Source organism: Lolium rigidum, chromosome 3 (assembly GCF_022539505.1).
Source record: "Lolium rigidum isolate FL_2022 chromosome 3, APGP_CSIRO_Lrig_0.1, whole genome shotgun sequence".
NCBI lineage: Eukaryota > Viridiplantae > Streptophyta > Magnoliopsida > Poales > Poaceae > Lolium > Lolium rigidum.
The window spans coordinates 315,974,730-315,981,245 of NC_061510.1; the positions used below are offsets into that span (position 1 = coordinate 315,974,730).

At 41.6% G+C, this 6,516-nt stretch overlaps 1 long non-coding RNA gene across 1 annotated transcript; it reads left to right on the top strand.

Moving 5' to 3' along the window:
• The first annotated feature begins 3,296 nt into the window (after nt 1–3,296).
• On the top strand, nt 3,297–4,174 carry LOC124699907. Its single transcript, XR_007001554.1, has 3 exons — nt 3,297–3,439; nt 3,755–3,812; nt 3,909–4,174. It is a non-coding gene; the product is annotated as an uncharacterized LOC124699907 (long non-coding RNA).
• The last annotated feature ends 2,342 nt before the right edge of the window (nt 4,175–6,516 follow it).

The following is a 6,516-nucleotide window of genomic DNA, read 5'->3' on the forward strand; positions in this document are numbered from 1 at the left end:
CACTCCCTAGACGAAAAACATACACAAGCTGTTATGTATGTTTCTCCTCTTCTATAACAGCAGCTCAAGTCAGGCAAAGCAGATTCTTCAGAGACACTTGTAGTAGGAGGAAGGAAGTGCCCATCAAAGAGGAATACTAGTATACTACAAATTAGCTGCTCAAACAGCAATCGTACAATATAAACTAGCCCTGGAATACGATCAGTGTCCCAAGATTATTCAAACACACGCATTGTGTAGTCTCTTGTAGTAGGCAGCTTCTAAAACAGCAAAAGACATGTTGATAGCCAAGTGCTGACAGTCCCTCCTTGCATAGACAGATAGATAAAAGGATGGAGCTTTCAAAGCAGAGACAGTCAGAGTACCGACTCGAGGGAGTGAGTGCCGGTATCTCTACAAAGCCTAGACTTGTGCTTAATCATGCGGATGCCGAGCCCGTTGCCGCTGTCACTTCCTTTGCCGCTATCACCGTCGTTGCCGTTGCGATTGCCAGCCAACACTTGCAAACCAGAGAAAACAACAATTGGGCTGCCATCTGCAGCTGATGGTCCATCCATACAAGAGGTGCAGTAGCCTCCCACATCTCTGAAGAAGTTGATGATACAAAACCTACCGGAACCCAAGCTGACAATGTTGGCTGGTTTAAACAGATCGGGGAGCCAGTCTCCTGGTTGCTGAGGATCCCCCCAAACATAGTGGTGCTGCTTCTTTGGAGCATGCCCTCTTAGGATGGGGGAGAGATCAGCCGCGCACGGGAGCTGGTGATTACCAGCAGAGACGCCAAACCAGAGCTTGAGCTCAGGGTCGTACTCGGCCTTGCCGGAGAAGGGCATCAGCCAGTCGCCAGCCAGGCTCCACGTCCGGCTCACTGTGTCGAAGCAGTACGTGCCGAGGCTTGTGAGAGAGACGCAGATGGCGTCGCCCACCACGGCATAGCACAGTACCGAGACATCCAGGTCACGTTGGCCATCGGCGAAAGGCGGCCGCGGGAGGGCGTCGCAGTGCCATGCCTTGTAGTCAGCAAAGTCTTCATCTGTGAAGTTGCGCCAGATGAGAGCCTCGAACGGAGTGGTATTCGCCGGGTCGAGCGCCGTGTCGAGGATGTAGAGGCTGCTGCTGCTACCGCCGCCCTGGTCCTGCTCGCCTTCAGGTCCAGCAGCAGCAGGGCTGGGGACGGAGAGGGCGACGGGGAAGTCCTTGCTCGCATGGAGGCAGGGCGTGCTGATCGAGCATCGGGCCTTGGTGTCGTACAAGGTGGTGCGTCTCGCGCTGTCGAAGAAGAAGATCTTGGTTCCGGAGAGAGGGAATGAGTGCAGCCGGTTATCATAGTCGCCGTCGGACACAGGGCACGTCGTTGGGCGGACACTGAAGATTGGTTGCGGTGGCCGGATAGTAGTCTCCAGCTGCTTATCGGAGACATGTTTCTTCTTCTTTCGGGCGAACCAGGGAGACAGAGCATCTTCCGGCACTCTCCTGAGCCTGGTAAGATCTCGCGCCTTTGCTGCTGCTTCGTTTGCCGGGTAGAAGAAATTGTCGCTGTTGAGGCGGCGCAGCGAATAGATGCCTTGATAGTGGTTCGCCGTCACAATATTCACGTACCGCCGGAGGCTCATGGTTGAGAGATCCGAGCTTGCTTGGGATCCACAACCTGCCTTTGGATCGAGGTCGACGAAGAGGAGCTGCGGGGCGGCGGGGACAGGATAGGAAGGGCGTGTGTTGGGTACTTGGGCCGAGTATAGTCCAGTTGATTCTTCAATCGTAGCTGCTTCACGGGCCTAGAAAACTAAATTCGGCTCAGGGTTTCATCGGGACCTCCCTATGTACTGGCGAATCCTATACACCGACCAGGTCGGTGTATACGACGCGCCGCACACCCCCGCGTCGTTTTGGGCCGGCCCATATATTACGACGCGCCTGATTGTTTCGTGTCGGGGTCAGAGATAGGAGGCTGAGTTGCTTCTCTTTCTTTTCTGGTTCTTCGTTGGGTGCCCCGATCTGAGCATCTTCCTCCGCCACTCCCGCACCTGTCCTAGCTTCTTTCTCCGCCTCTTCCCCGCCCGCCCCCGAGCTTATTCCTCCGCCACTCCCCCGCGCGCGCCCAGATTTTCTTCGCTCGTCTGCTTCGTCGTGCCAATCAATGGCGGCGGAAGGTTAGATCTCGTTTCCAGTCATCTCCTGCTGTACTCGCACCACTGGTTCGTGCTGAATGGGGTTTCGATTTGAAGACCACCCACGATGATTAGTTTTTTTCATACTAGACCATCGATGATTTTTCGTTCTGATTAGGGTTTCCATCTTTTCTTCTTCGTACCTGCACTACTGGGTTTGTAAACGTGATTAGATTCCTCCATAAACGTGATTTCAGAATGAACTCACTTCCTCCATTGCCATGCGCTGGCCATACACCTCATGCACATGTTTTCTACAACCTAACACTGCCCTTTTCATATATATCCTGATGAATTGCTTGGCCTAATGTATTATTTTTTCTGTAACAACTTGTTTATTCTTATGAATTAATACATGTTTATTCAACATGTTTATCCATATATAAGCAACATGTTCAATATTATGTAGTTGGTGAAGCATAGTTGTATTCTTTTTCTGTAACAATTTCATGAAATATGTTCTTTATGTGTGCAGCACAATAATGTAGTTGGTCAAGCATAGTAGTATTCTTTTTTCTGGAACAACGTCATGAATTATGTTCTTTTTCTGTGGGAGCACAATAATCTGTTTTAACAATGGCATAGATGTATGATCAATATCTTGAAGCATCACTATATAATCAATCTTTTATTCTTTTTCTTCTTGTAGTTAATGTTCTGGACATTGTCCCACTATGCAAACCTAGCATACAATCTAGGTTTGCAACGCTCAGATACATGAAAGTAGTGGACAAGTTCAATCCAATTTCAAAGGTTTTTTATATCCAAGCATGGTCTTGATAATCTACTGAGGCTTCCTGTCCACTTGATGGTCCCCCTGCATCTTCAGCAGTGGCTTGTTGACCATGCATCATATGGTGAAACAAAATTCTTCCAACAAAAAGACAAGGTTATCCATTTCAACAAGGATATTGCCGACAAGTTTGTTGGGTTTCCAGTGGGCGCCAAGCCATTTATTACATAGAGCAATGATCCTGATATCATGAGAGAGGTAGAAGATATTCGCGGTCAGTACCTCCAAGGGAAGAAGCAGATAACGAATAAGAATCTTGAGTCTGTTTTGCTTGGCGCTAACAATGAGGTGGTTTTCATTAGGAGTTTCTTGTTTCTTTTTCATCACCACTGTTCTGTGTTCATCGACCTACAATTTTGTCAATGCAAAATATTTGTATTCTTTGAGGGACAGCGACATTGAGGAAGTTGGAACACTTGACTTTGCAACTCTGTGCCTAAACAACCTGTGGAGTGAGTTGGATGCATGGAAAGACAAGGTATTCAAAGACAATACTGATTTCAACAGCCATTCTTTTATTTGTTGTCTTAACTAATTGGTTATTGTATTTTTTCCTCTGGTGCTAGCCAAAACTTATGAAACCATGGAAAACAAAACACCGTATTGTATTTTTGTCAGTAATAGTGTTTAAACTGAATAGTTATGGGTGGAGTTGACCAAATTTTTATGCCATTAGCGGTTTTTCTAAATGATATTCTGCTATGACTATATCAAAGAAGTCCATCTGCTCTTGATCATTTTCTTTCGTAATTTCATAATAACGTTTTCTTTTAATGTTTCCTTCTTTGCGCAGGTGTAGAGAATACTGGGTTATGAACATTTCTCCTTCCTTTGTATTCGCAATTCCGTAGGTAACGTACCTAAATGCTTCCATGATGCAACAACTACATGTACATTACACATGCGGCTGAATTCTGAAAGTGTTTTGCGAATCTCTGTTTAGGCAGAAATTGGAAACTAAAGATTGGAGTACATGGTCTGGTTATGTTTGGTGTCCTGCCATGTATACTTTTTTGTGCTTAAAAGCATGGCTTATATATGTTTTCCCAGATTCTTTTTGGCCTGAAATCCTATCTGTTTTACCATGTACATAAGTCGTGAAGAAATTCAATAGCCACGAGTTCAGGCCAAGGCAAATTCGGTATTTGGGTATTATATCACGTGACAGTAGTACAAATATTGCCTGGATGTGAATCGAACCAAACTCGCGTCACGGTTCTTTTTTGCAGCTGCGATTTTTGTCTTTTTATGTTCTAACATCTGTTTTAAGAAAAATATATTCTTAAACTAGATATTATTATGCATTAGTAAATACTTAGATGAAGAAAAAATCTATATACCAGGGACAAAAAAAGCTGAGGCACCAAAAACTTAAAAATTAGGAATTCTACAATTCGAATCTTTTATCGTATTGGGATTTTTTTTTGGGTTCTTGATTAAACCAATTTTGAGAATAGTTGGATGCCGACAAAATCATCAAAGATCGGAATTCTTTTTTTCAATTCAACAAGGTGTCAATAACTTCTAGATGTTGGCTAAGTGATTTAATCTTCGCCTTAAGATAGTTATGGTCATGCTTTCTTGAAACCCGTTCATGCAAAGAATAATTTTGTGTTTTATTTTGTATGTTTCAAGTTTAGAAAATCCCTTAATGTTTTTATTTATGTTCAAGGTAGAAAATGGTTCATACCAAAAATCCATTTCATTCTTTATTTTTATTGTTCAAGGTAGGAAACCGTTCATTCCAAGAATTCGTTCATGCTTTACTTTTAATTTCCAACAATCCGTTCATGCATGAATTTATGTTCAATGTAGGAACTCGTCCATGCTTTATTGTATGTTCAAGGTAGAAAACCATTCATGCAAAAGAATCCGACCATGCTTGAATTTATGTTCAATGTAGGAAAGCGTTCATGCAAGAAATATGGGAACAAGGGTTTTTCGATATATGTCTAATGAAGAAAACCATTAATGCCAAGAATTCGTTCATACTTTTTATTTATGTTTCTGCGTACAAAACGGTTCACGCCGAAGAAAAATCTTTTTATTTATGTTCAAGGAAGGAAACGGTTCACTCTAAGATTCTGTTTTATGTTATCATTTCTGTTCAAGGTAGGAAACTGTTCATGCCAAGAATCCGTTAATGCTTTATTTTTTATAGTTCAAGGTACGAAACCGTTCATGATTACAAACCGTTCATGCTTTATTTTTATTGTTCAAGGCAAGAAACCGTTCATGCCAAGAATCTGTTCATGCTTTATTTTTATTGTTCAAATAAGGAAACCGTTAATGCCAAGAATCCGTTCATGCTTTATTATTTTTGTTCAAGGTAGGAAATCGTTCATGATTACAATACATTCATGCTTTATTTTTTATTGTTCAAAGTAGGAAACCGTTCATGCCAAGAATCCGTTCATGATTTATATTTATTGTTCAAGGTAGAAAACCGTTCATGCTTTTTTTTCAAGGTAGGAAACCGGTCATGATTACAATCCGTTCATGCTTTTTTTATTGTTCAAGGTAGGAAATCGTTCATGCTTTATTTTTTTGTTCAATGTAAGAAATTGATGATGCCAAGAATCTGTTCATTCTTTACTTTTATGTTCAAGCTAGGAAACCGTTCATGCAATGAATTCGTTCATGGTTGAATTTTCATTCAAGGTAGGAAATCATTCATGATTACAATCAGTTCATGTTTTTTTTACTGTTCAAGGTAGGAGACCGTTCATGCCACGAATCTGTGCATGCTTTGTTTTTATTGTTCAAGGTAGGAAACTGTTCATGCCAAGAATCCGTTCATGCTTTATTTTTATTGTTCAACATAGGAAACCGTTCGTGCTAAGAATTCGTTCATGCTTTATTTTTTATTGTCCAAGGTAGGAAACTGTTCGTGACAAGAATCCGTTCATGTTTTTTTATGTTCAAGGTAGGAAACCGTTCATCCCAAGATTTCATTCATGCTTTAATTTTATTTTCAAGGTAGGAAACCATTCATGCCAATAATCCGTTCATTATTTTAATTTTTGTTCAGGGTAGGAAATTGTTCATGCAAGGAATTCATTCATGCTTTACTTCTAAGTTCCAAGGAAGTAAACTGGTCATGCCAACAATCCGTTCATACTTGGAAGTCGTCCATGTTTTATTGTATGTTTAAGGTAGAAAACCGTTCATGCAGAAGAACCCGGCCATGCTCTAATTTATGTTAGAAATACGGGAACATTTTTTTGATATATGGGTAATGAAGAAAACCGTTAATGCCAAGAATTTGTTCATCCTTTTGATTTATGTTTCCGCGTACAAAACGGTTCACGTCGAAGAACTACTCATCTTTTTATTTATTTTCAAGGAAGGAAACCGTTCACGCTAAGATTCTGTTTTATGTTATCATTTATGTTCAAGGCATGAAATCGTTCGTACCAACAATCCGTTCATGCTTTTAATTAATGTTACAAGGTGCTAAGAATCCGTTCATGCTTAACAACTTTTTGAGGTTGAACATTTTTAATGATCATGCTTTTTTATTGTTCAATGTACGAAATTGTTCATACCATGAAT